Below are 13,017 nucleotides of genomic sequence, written 5' to 3'. Positions count from 1 at the left end.
CATTGTCTTTAATGAAGTTAGTGTCTTGAAACTCTCAGTTCCTAAGACAGTCAGAATATCCTGATATAATCCACACAGGCATGTTTACCTTTTAGATCGACACAAGGCCAAAGTATGTGGAGACATACTGAAATCAAAATGCTATAGAATTGCTGACATATTGGCCCCAGGCTTCGATTTAGAAGAGTGGACTGAGCAAAGACAGGACATGGATCAAGGTAGAGCAAGTTGTTTCCAGGAACTGCTCCCTGGTTACCAAGTCAAAGAGCTCAGAACACATGCAGAAAAAAGTATTGTGCACAAATAATAATGAGCCACGTGATGGTGGTTTAGCCTTTCATCCCAGCTCTCGGGAGGCAGAGGCAGGCAGACCTCTAAATTCAAGGCCAGCCTAGTCTACAGAGGAAGTTCAGGACAGCCAGGGCCACACAGATAAATTCTATCTCTAAATACATACAAGCAAGCAAACTAAAAATTAAAAATAAGTGAATTAAAGGGGGAGAAGAGGAGGCAAGCAAGAGATTAAAAAAATTACAAACAACAGGAGAGATTATGGAGAAGTTCTCCAGTCAATAGTCAATCAAAGCAGTGACCAAGTGACATTTTATAAAGACCCCTGCTGAGTCGCTGGATTGCTATCTACCTGGTGAAAGTCACCTTCTCTGCTCAGGCTATAAGGGCAGAGCAAGAACAAGATCTCTATTGTTTCCCACAATCAGCTTGTCTAACAAGTAGCCCACCACTCTGAATATGAACCAGGGCTGCAGGAAGCCAGCCTCAGAGGAAAGAGTAGCGAAGTAGCCTAGTTGGAGGGAGTCCAGACTGGTCCTTGTCCACTTTGTAACTCTGATCTTCAGGATGATGCTTCTCTAAGATCCCCAGTGGCAGTGACAGAGACCTGGTGGTTTGAGTCATGGAAAGATTAACTAGTGTGAGAGGAATCTCTAGTGCCCTGTTTCCCCGCCTCAGACCCACCCCTGGGGCCTGGTATCCTGGGAGCAGTGTCTGGGGACAAGTTGCTTACTGTGATTACTGTACTGGTCCTATTCACAACATCGTTCTGAGTCCTAGTCCAGATGCTGGTATAGCTGACAGGATCAAGGAAGTAAAGTAAAAAAGGACTGTGTACCTCACTAAAGTGTCCTGATTCTGTGGTTTCATTGTGTCACGGTTTTTTACTGTCCAGATGAGGCTGCCTGCACTAATCCTCTGCTACCTGGTGATCAGAGATGAGAGGGATCTGTGGGAGGATGAAAGAATTTAGGATGGGAGATGGCTGCTCTGCCAATGGCTATACACACTATGTCCAAGAAAGACCAATAGTAAAATAAGCAGGAGCTGAGAAACATAATGTTACTATTGAGATATCTCTGATGATTCCCAATGCACAAATACCACCAGAGTCTCCCTATAATACAAGGCTGACCCTGCACAGACCCTCAGACCCAGACATGCACCACAATACTCTGTAAACCCATGGGGAACTTCTAGAGAACATCATACCACCCATGCTATGGACACCATTTTAGTATCTCTACGATTAAGGACCCAGAGTACTTACCCTTATCCTTTTCTTGGGTCCTATGCAGATGTGTCCTCCTCTTGTCACATCTGTGTGCACACAGTCATCACTGTTTAGTTCTGATCTTATATTGGTGCCAGAGTTTGGGTCTGTGACCTGGGGCTGCTCCCATGGCTGTATAACTGTTGCATGGCTGAGTGGGAAATGGGAAGCAACAGGCATGCAGAACGAGGGAGACTTCCTCTACCTAAGTTGTCCCTCTCTGCTGACACTAAAGGCTGTGAGGTCAGATATGGCTCATTTTCAGCACTTGCCCAGAGCCTTGACGCTGTGTCCTAGATGTAGAGGGGGTTCTGGGACTTACTAGAGAAACGTATCCAGGCCTAGGCAGTATAAAATGTCTCACATACATGAGAGAGATTATATCCACCACATCAACAAGCAACCTGCCTTCTTTCTCTAGTCTTTACTTTTAGGAGGTCTGCTTCTCAGATCTACTCCCCAGTAATGCTGTAGAATCTACAAAGTGCCAGCACTTGTTCCAGGCCCTGGGATTCATCAAAGAGTAGAAGAATCATTATCCTGTGTTTGGAAGGGTGGCTTCGTTTCTTAAAATGATAACTGCTCTCATAGAGAACCTGAGTTAATTTCCAAACATCAACAAAGGGCTGTGAACAAACTCCTGTAACTCCAGCTCCATGGGATTTGATGCCATCTTCTGGATTCCTTGTGCACCTCCAATCGATTGGCATGAAACTTGCCCACACAAACCCACACATAAGTAAAAACTACAACTCAACCGTAAACATGGGCCCTCTGTCAAAAAAGAGTTTGGGTAGTTGTGAAGTTGTCATACATGCCAAAGGGTGGTGTGGGTTACTCTGCTTTCCTTCCTTCCTTTCTTTCTTTCTTTCTTTCTTTCTTTCTTTCTTTCTTTCTTTCTTCCTTCCTTCCTTCCTTCCTTTCTTTTTTTCATTTTCTTTTTTTTGGTTTGGTTTTTATGAGACAGGGTTTCTCTGTGGCTTAGGAGCCTGTCCTGGAACTAGTTCTTGTAGACCAGGCTGGTCTCGAACTCACAGAGATCTGCCTGCCTCTGCCTCCCGAGTGCTGGGATTAAAGGTGTGAGCCAGCACTGCCCGGTGTTACTCTGCTTTTCTATGACAAAACACAGAAACCAAAAGGAGTTGACTTCATCTTTCAATTCCCAGGTCACAATCCACCCCTGCAAAAGTTAGAAGGAAGTCAAGGCAGGGAACCTGAAGCAGGGATTGAAGAAAGCTGCTAACTTTCTTCTTCAGCCTGCATTTTATATAATCCAGGATGATCTTCCCAGCCTTTGGTGCATGAACAGTGAGCTGAGCCCTCCCACATCAATCACTAACTGGGAAAATGCCAAACAGATTCTCCTAAAGGAAGCCTTTCAACAACTGGGGTTCCTCTCCAGATAATCCCAGCTTGGGTGGAATAAACAAAACTAAAATGAAACCGGGGACAGGGTTTCAATGGTAAAATCCCCTAGAGACTCAATTATTTGCTCACTTGCTCCCAACTGGTGCTGCTCTTGGGAGAAGTTATTGAACTCCCTGATCTGCAGCCCAGCTGGAGGAATCCCTGGAGTCCTGAAAAATCTTCTGTCATAGCACACAGCTCACCTTCACAGTGAGGACAGGATAAGCACCATAGTAAAATGGTCCCCTGACCTGTCCAATACCCTTAATGTGCATCACCTGACACCTACAACTTGCCTTGTCCTAAGTGGCACTGTCCTTTGTGACTCTGCAGAGTGAATTCTCTCCTTGTTCAACACAACACATGCAACTCAACATTGTTGTAACATACTAAATAAAAGACCCAGAGATAGATGTTGGGGTTCAAGCTTCAATCTGAAAGGTGATCCTGACTCCACCAAACCTCAGACTGCTGCCTTTCCTCAGTGTGACTAGAGAATCCTCAGACTTCAATGTCTTCCCATCCTCAAAGTGGCTGGAGAATGTAGGCCAGCTCTGAGACCCTGTTCTTGTCTTAATACCCCTCATGAGTCCTGGGATTAAAGGTGTGTGATCCCAGATTCTGAGATCATCCATGTGTGAGCTGCTTCTCTTTAGGACTGGATCAATTTCTTTTCTTTCTTTTTTTCTTTTTTCTTTTTTTCCGAGACAGGGTTTCTCTGTGTAGCTTTGGAGCCTATCCTGGCACTCGCTCTAGAGACCAGGCTAGCCTCGAACTCACAGAGATCTGCCTGCCTCTGCCTCCCGAGTGCTGGGATTAAAGGCGTGCACCCCCAACGCCTGGCCTTGATCAATTTCATGTAGCTCAGTGTGGCCTTGAACTAACAGAGATCCTTCTACCTCTTAATCCTGAGTCCTGGGATTAAAAGTGTGTACCACCACCACCTAGCTCTCTGGCTGCTGGGATTAAAGATTGTGCCTGACTTCTATGGCTAACTAGTATGGGCTCCTCTGCTGTTTTGATTTCTAGTGGCTTTAATAAATCATAAACAATATATCACCATAGGTTGTTTTGTAGTTTGAGACAGACTATGATTAGTTCTCTCATGGTTTCTACATGGAAACATTTCCTGTTTTTATGTAATTGCTCCCAAACAGTGTCAGTTAGATATGGTGATCACTGCAGAGCCCAGTTCTCCCCTGAGGAACAGGGGAGAGGCATGCTGAGTTAAGGCAGAAATACATTTTCCCAGAAGCTGAACTGTGAGCTCTGTCCAGAGGGACAGAGGCTCTTTCCTTTATCACACAGATGATTCTGGATCAAAGACAGATCCAGGAGTAGCAGTTGAAGGGTGTGGGGTACAGGGGTTTTCCTTTTACTTTATAAGTAGAGACTGGGTCAGGACTGGTCTCTCTTCACTTTATAACACTCATCTGGTTTAGGCTGATTGGCTTCTATAAGAGAGAGAGAGAGAGAGAGAGAGAGAGAGAGAGAGAGAGAGAGAGAGAGAGAGAGAGAGATCCTTAGTCACATAATGGAAAGGTCAACTCTTGGGAACCATGAATCCATACAACTCATCTCCTCACTGTGATCCAGCTCTTTGGCTTGGTATCCCCAGGGCAGTGTCTGAGGACAACTTGATTTACCCATATCCATGTCCTGGACTTGTTTGAAATGTTCTTCTGAGACCCAACACAGGGGGCAACATGTTAGCTACACTATAGCATTTTGACCTCAATATGTCTTCACACACTTCATGTGGATATAAAAGGTAAACATGCCTGTGTGGCTCATATCACTACATATTGTCTGTTGTAGGAAGTGATGGTTTTGAGACCCTAACTTCTTGAAGATAATGCCAAATAACGGTAACATGGGGTCAAAAGTTGTTCTTGAGGATCAATGCACATTTGATCTTATCAGTGGAAACATGCAAGGCTTGGGAATTCTTATCATTGTGATTTGCGTAGGGTACAATCATGTCTGAGACATTGTTTCAGTTCTACTAGCTGGACTGAGATCCCGGATACTTTGGGGTTATGGGGCCATGGTTCTAGGTGACCTTCTTCTCCAATTCCTGTCAGGACCAATACACTACCTTCACTGCATCAGAGACTTCATCTTGGGAGTCACATCCTTGCCTGAAGGGCTTGTGTTCCAAGTAGCATCCCAGAGGCCAGCCCTGGATACTTTTCCTGAAATACCACATAGTGTGTGAGTTGGGAAGCTTTGTGAGGCCAGCATCTGACTCTGTTCCAGGTTGGACCCTGATAAGAGATATATTGGCCAGGATGTCAGGTCAGCATGGATGCTGAAATGGATCAGCAGGATACAAAAGAAAGTTACGTAAGCTCTCCACACAAGAAGAAAACAAGCACCATGATACCTATAGAGAGATGAGGGAAAGGAGCAGATGAGCTCACTCGTCCTCTCATGGATGGAAGATTCTGCCATGTCCTAGGGATTGCTCTAGGGATTGCTGGGAAATGTGCTCCCAAGGGAGACAGGTAGTCTGTTAGGTAGACACCCATTCATGAAGAACCCATCACATGAATCAGAAACTGACTTTCCTCCCCTGTTCCTCTCTTTAGGGACTCTGCTCCTAGTACTGCTTAAAAGAGTTTGAGAATCTGCCCTGTGCATTACCTCTGGGATCCAGATAATCACATCGAGAAAATGCTCAACTGTGCTTTAGGGCCACAAACAGGCTCTTTCTTGATTAATGTTCTATTGGAACTGGAATAGATTCTCTGTCTCTCAAGCATTGTATAAAGTGTCTAGACTGTCAATTACCCGAGTTTAACACAGAATACTATTCATTACATCCACACCATTCCTGTTACTCTCTCAGCTGAGACCCTCTCTGTAGAGAGGTGTTAACATAGGATTTCCTTACCTCATATGGAAGGGTTTCCAGTGTCACTGAAACTCAATGGATGACCTGAAATCCTATGGATTTCACAGTGACACCTGTGAAACACTCTAGGGATTTAAGCAGTCTGTCATCAGGTATTGCCCTACTTGTATATACCACATAACTTTCCTTACATCATCCTACTTCCTGCCTGAGATTCAAATACTCAGTTGAGATTTCTGAGGGTTGACATTAGCATAGCAGAGCTCTGTCAGTCTCTGGTTCAAATTACACTTTTTTAATCCCTTCATCTATTTATTGTATATTAATGACTTCCTTTGGAGACAGGAACTCAGAACAAAGCCCAGGGTGGTCTTGAACTTATAATTCTGTGGTTGGCACTGTCTACTCTGTCTGGTATTACTGTCATATTCTAGCGCCTACTCTGTCAGAAACCAGGCTTGAACTCTTAATAGATATGGGGACAGACATCCATGGTTGGACAACAACAGAAATACTTCCTAGTTGTGTCAGTGGATGTTGACAACATAAGACAATCATATTAGTCTCAAACAAAGACCTGAAAAACATGTAATTCCTATAGAACCAGGAATCTAAAAATCTCTTGATGGAACCTCAGAGTCAGGACTGAAAGGCTGATGGACACCATGTCAGAGCAGCACAGACACTGGACAGAACATAAAAATGGTTGGGACCTTTTGATCACATCCCATGGTAAGAGACATTCATTAAAAGAACATAGATTAGGAGATAGCAAGATGACAGAGTTGGAAGGGAGTAGGTGAAAGCCCCGGGTGTCTGGTCCACTAAGAACCAGACAGCCTCCAACTCTCACAAGAGGCAATGGAGTTAGCACAGTACACAGGATTCCATAAGATTCTAAGAGTTTATTTTCTCCATCAAGTTTTACTCATCTTTCGTACACTAATCAAATACCCACTCTGAAAGATGTTTTACACCCATAAAACTGCTGAATATCAAGGAACATGCATTAAATTGTAGTGCAGCAAAAACTAAACTATCAGGGGTGGAGGTTTGCCTGCCCAGCCTGTGTTGGAACAGCCATGGTGACTGGAGAAGGAATCGTGATCAGTGTGTGGATGGGACTTGTTGCTGCTCAGGGCAGGGCTGCACTCATCACCTGGTTACAGTGTACCCACAGGAGACAGACACATAGTAACAGTCAGATGCAGGAAGAGAAGTCATCAGTTCTTGAGGCCACAGAGGGAAAAGAAAGCAGATAAATCCTGTTCGGCTCAGTCTAGCTGTCTTATCCTGTAAACAAAAACCAAGAAGAGAGAGAGAGAGAGAGAGAGAGAGAGAGAGAGAGAGAGAGAGAGAGAGAGAGAGAGAGAGAGAGAGAGAGAGAGAGAGAGAGAGAGAGAGAAGAAATACAGATGATCAGTGTCTTAAATGGTGACATTCTAAACAGCCCATCACACACTCAAACTGTCCCTACCACAGAGTCCCCAAGTTCCAGAGTTCTATTCTCTGACCTCTCCCTGTCTCACACCAGGCCTTCTGGGTGTCACTTTTAAATCTGTAACTCCAGGCTGGACTTCCCCCGGACTTTATCTTCAAGTGGAAATTGATACAAGAGCAGATGAAACACATTGACACTTGTACTAAATGAGGAGGTCTGGGCTGGCTGAGAATCTCCATGGCCTCCTGGAGAGTATACTGCCAAAGGTGTCTCAGGGATCAGTCCCCATTGTAGGATGAGCAAGACTTAACAGACCTGCCTCACATAGCCCTGGGAATAATCTTTTTTATTAGAGCTCATGGAAGCATCAACATCTAGAAGGACTAGAAGAATCTCCTGGGTTCATCTCAGGTAAGTCTCCAGAACGGTGACAGCAGATCCAGGAAAGGTGAGGAAGGAAGATGGGAGATTGTACATGAAGAGGACTAACTGGACTCCTGCATATCTCTTACAAGTAGGAACTTTTCCATCTGACCACTGAGAGCTGAGGATCAGGTGTCTGCCGCCTCTATCATTGCAGTGATGAATCTGCTCATTGTTCCCTTTATGCTTCACAATGGGGTTAATGTCAGCTCATCAGCACAAGTCAGAAAAAGCCACTGTGGATGAAACTTTGCTCTCATGGGGCAGGGCACACTCTCAGCTGGCCTTGATATTCCCATAGAGACACAAACTGAGACCCTGCCCTCTCCTCCTTTTAGTCCTCCACATTCTTATCAAAAAAGCCACCACAGCTTCCGTAAGTACAGGTCCAAGAAGCAGGGCAGTCACAATTGGCATGATCGGAACACAGGGCTGAGGAGGCTCTGACAGAAGAATGGAAGGAACAGTGAGGCCTCTGACCTCCAGCTGTCAGTCATGACCCTGCAACAGTTCTCCCAAGGTCTCCCACTCTCACTATGATAGGCTCTGTGCTCACTTCCAGTCCTTACCCCGCCTCAGGTGAGGGGCTCAGGTAGTTCTCCATGATCCACATGGCATGTGTAGCTCTGCTCCTCCCAGTAGTCACCACCACAGCTGCCCACTTCTGGAAGATTCTGTCTCCTGCAGGCCTGGCCTATATCACCTCCATGTCCAGATTCTGGTTGCTCCCATCCCTCTGGCAGGTCCGGGTGATCTCAGCAGGGTAGAATTCCAGGGCCCAGCACCTTCAGAGTTTATTCCATCATCGTCACGATGGAAAGCATAGAGTGTAAGCAGACACGATTCTGGAAAAGGTGTTGAGAGTTCCACATCATGACCATCAGGCAGAAGTTGTAGACTGTGAGCCACCCTGGTTATAACTTGAACATATAAGACCTCAAAGCCTGCCTCCTCCACAGTGAGACACTTCCTCCAGCAAGATCACACCTCCTAATAGTGTCACTCGCTATGGGCCAAGCATTCAAACACATGAGCCTATGGGGCCATTCCTATTCAAACCACCACGTCTGTATAATGTAACTTGTATGTATGTTTTCAAGGCTGGCCATGTGGTATTGGATAACTGGTTGGTGTGCTTTCCTTAGGTGTCTGCAGTTCTTTGTGTAGGGTTGAGGACACGGGCACCTTTTTCTGTTTGCTTGGAGATGTCTATTGGTATTGTCCTTTTTCAGCTCATCTTAGGGCAGTCATGTGGGTGGGGCTTTATGGATATAGCCACTAACTTTCCTAAGAGACTTTCCCTTTCTGAAATGTTCCCTGAGCCAGAGTGTCTAAGTTGCTTTTTTGTTAAGTTGTTTCATCACATTGTCTGGAAACAGTGGCTTTACTCAAGGTGCCTCCAACAGCAAAGGGGAGTCCAATCTTTGATAATTGTAGTCAAACTGTCCCATCCTCAGTGTCTGCTTATTAAAGGAAAACTAACATCAGGAAGAGGGCTGACAATATAAATGTATAAAACTCATTAATATTGTTTAAGATTTATTTGTGTATTATGTATACATTGTTCTGCCTGCATATATGCCTGCAGGCCAGAAGAGGGCGTCAGATCTCATTATAGATGGTGGGGAGCAACAATGTGGTTGCTGGAAATTGAACTCAGGACCTCTGGATGAGCAGCCAAAGCTCTTATCCTCTGAGCCATCTCTTCAGTCATAGAACTTATTAAAATTAACAGTGAGGTCAGAGTTTAGCAGGGTTTTAACCATGCTCAATACCTGCCCCATGTTCAGAGAGAGATGGAGTCTTCTAGTCCATCTCAGCATGAAAAGCCCTGTTTAGTAGCTGCCACAGTGAAAAGACCTGCACATGGAGAAGTAATACACATGTATAAAGTGTTCTTTATGCATGTTGTAAGCTGGTTTTAAACCATTTCATTTATGCTCCAAAGTAATCTCAAGGTAGCATTGATATAATTGCCAATTGTGATGAATAGTCGTAATGAATGCTTAAAGTCACCATATGTTCATGTCCTTAAGTCTGGATGTCAGAATTCAAACTATGTCTGAAATGTGTGAATGTCTCTTTAATATACTGATTACAAAGAAAAAGAGCCGGGTGTTGGTGGCGTATGCCTTTAATCCCAGCACTTGGGAGGCAGAGGCAGGCGGATCTCTGTGAGGCCAGCCTGGTTTCCAGAGCGAGTGCCAGGATAGGCTCCAAAAGCTACACAGAGTAATCCTGTCTCAAAAAAACCAAAAACAAAACCAAAAACCAAAAAACAAAACAAAAAGAGAAAGAGAAAAGTCCTTGATAAGTATCTCAGTGTGCTAATGCCCTCACATTTATAGGTGTGCAGTCTCTCTACTGTTTTTAGTTTGCTAGAAGGTTCAGGCATTGCCCCCATTTTGTGAGAAATGATTTTTATGCATCTCAGCTGCAAAAATGGGCTTGAGTCCCTTAACTATGTGCTTTGCCAGCTGACCTTGAAGCTTTGCCAGGAGAGGGCAGTAGAGCACCAGGAAGGGAATGCATTGCATTTGTCTTGAAGGCTTTTGTCCAGAGTATTGTGGCAGATGCATGGGTTTAGGGGTCTGTGGAGGCATCTGCCTGGTGACATATGGGGATGTTGTGCTGATGTCTGAGCTGGGAATCCTCACAGTTCTGTCAGAAGCACATTATCCTCCTCAGCTCCTGTCTCTTCTCCTCTGTGTACTCTTGGGACATGAACTGTATGACCACTGACACAGCAGCCAACTCCCATTCTAATTTCCTTGCCTCCCCCAGGCTCCTGTGAGATAAGATCACCAGGAACACAAGGCTCATTGCAGGGGAACTGAGCTGGCCAGGAAAGGACCATGACATAACAGTGAGGCCATGGGAACCCCAAGTCAGAGACCAGATCTGGACACTTCAGTGAGAGACGTGTGTCTTTGCTTCCCTTTGTTTTCTTGATCCTGTCAGCCAGATCAGCATCTGGGCTAGGACTCAGAAAGACGTTGTCAACAGGACAATTACAGGTATCAGGGTGAACAACTTGTCCCCAGACACTGCTCTCAGGATACCCGCGCTCAGAGTAGGATCTGTGGTGGGGAAGCAGGGTTTTTGAAATTCCTCTCCCAGTTGTTAATCATTTTTTAATGATTTTTTATTTAGGTTAAAACAATCTTATTTTATATACCAAACCCAGTTCCCTCTGTCTCTGCCCACTATCTCCCCATCCCACCACCATCCACTCCTTCGAGAGGGTGAGGCCTCCCATCGGAGATCATCAAAGTCTGTCACATCATTTGGGCAGGACCCAGGCCCTCCCCCCCCCTTGTAACTAGGCTGAGAGAGTCTCACTCCATAGGGAATGGGATCCAGAAAAGTCAGTTCATGCACTAGGGATAAATACTGGTTCCATTGCCAGCGGCCCCATAGACTGCCTAACACCCCCCCAGTGACATCCACATCAGGAGTCCTGGTTAGGTCTTATGCAGCTCTCCAGCAGTCATTAGTGAGCTCCCCTAGTAGTTAATCTTTTCATGACACTTATGGTCAATGTCACTTCCACTGGGAATTCTTAGAGAAGCCAGTCAGCCTCATCCCAGATATAAGAGTGAATAGGGGAAATTCTGCACTTACTCTCTATCTGTCATTTAGGATGAAGATTCTTTTAAAGTTATGCCCACTGACAAACTTGCTCAATAATATTCTAAATTAAAAAATATAATTTAATACTACAAATTGTACTCAGTGAACTTGATTCTTCTATGTACATGGATATAACGTGCTCAAGGTATAGCGTGCACAAAGGACGATCCGTAGTCTATAAGGCTAAGATTTCTGTATTCAGATAACACCAGCCAAACGCAAGCCAGAGCATGCCCGGAGGCAGCAAGCTAGGAAGGCCAGAGAGAGAAGGGGTCTCCACTTGTCCGGAGCACCTTAAGAATTGCCCCCGCTTCATCTTCGACCTCCCAAGACCACGCACTCATGGGCGTGGCCAGGCACACTTGTAGGGGCTTCTAGGAGGCGGGGTTACAGTGCCTCCCTACACATGGATGCAGCTACTATGAAGGATATGATGATATTTTAAGCTCCAGATTGTAAGTTACACTTGAATGAACCTAATGAAGTATCCAAGATAAAACCCTTCAGTGTGCCCAGTTTGGTGGTCCGTGGATTTCTTTCAGTACTCAGGGGACAGAGGCATGTCGATGTCTGTGACTTCCTGGCCTACCTCAAGGAAAAAAAAAGAAAGAAAAAAGAAAAGAAAAGACTAAAATGATTTGAAGATGTTAATAAAAACACTCTCCACTGTGGCTGGAGAGAAGGCTAAACTGTGTAGTTAACCACATTTGGAGTCCTTGAAGTGTGTAATCCATGACCTCCTGTCCCTCCTATTCCAGGGTTGCTAAGAGTCTCTGATGTACTTCCAACCTTCACACACATATATACAACCAAATATACGCGTAAATAAAATATAAAAATAAATCTTAAAATATCAACTGTGTACATTTTTGTGAACATGCTTTTCCTATACTGCACATAACACTAAAATATTGAAAAGGAGAATCAGAATCTAAGACCGTCTAGTGAGAAGATCTATTATTTTCACCACATTATTGTATTTTTGTAAACATTCTGCTTACATGCACCTTATCATTAATGATCAATAAGGCACATGAATAAAATTCTCAGTTCCTAACATAGTGAACAAGGATTGACATAATCCACACAAGCATAGGTACCTCTGATGTCCAATGCATTTCTAAGACTCTGATGACATCCTGATATCTCAGTGTGAGGATTGTGGAGGGAAGTTTCTGCCCTGCCCAGTCTTGCAGCTGTTTAGTCACACACACACACACACACACAAAAAAAAAAAAAAAAACCAGAGAGAATTCGTTAATTATAAGCTCTTTGGCTGATAGCTCAGACTTCTTATTGGCTGCCTCTCACTTATTAATTAACCCATAACTATTAATCAGTGTATCTCCACGTGGTCTTGGCTTACTGGAGAATGCCTGGATGTTGTAATTTACTGGCAACTACATGGCATCTTACTGCCTGGCAATACCCTGTCTGTCCATTGGTTGAAACAGCGTTATTCATCAACCAATAAGAGAAACACATATTCACAGCATGCAAAACAACATCTCCCATGAGAGAATTGTGACTGAATGGCCTCTGGGCTGGACTCAGAAGGATATTTTGATCAGGATGAGGTGGACAATGACCCGGATAACCAATTTGTCCCTGTACACTGCTGCTATAATCCCAGGTCCCAGAGCTGGGTCTGAGCTGGGAAAGCAGTGCCCTGGAGATTCCCCTTTGAGGAGT

The sequence above is a fragment of the Cricetulus griseus genome, assembly GCF_003668045.3.
Source record: "Cricetulus griseus strain 17A/GY chromosome 1 unlocalized genomic scaffold, alternate assembly CriGri-PICRH-1.0 chr1_0, whole genome shotgun sequence".
Taxonomy (NCBI): Eukaryota; Metazoa; Chordata; class Mammalia; order Rodentia; family Cricetidae; genus Cricetulus; species Cricetulus griseus.
This window is presented reverse-complemented; position numbering follows the sequence as displayed.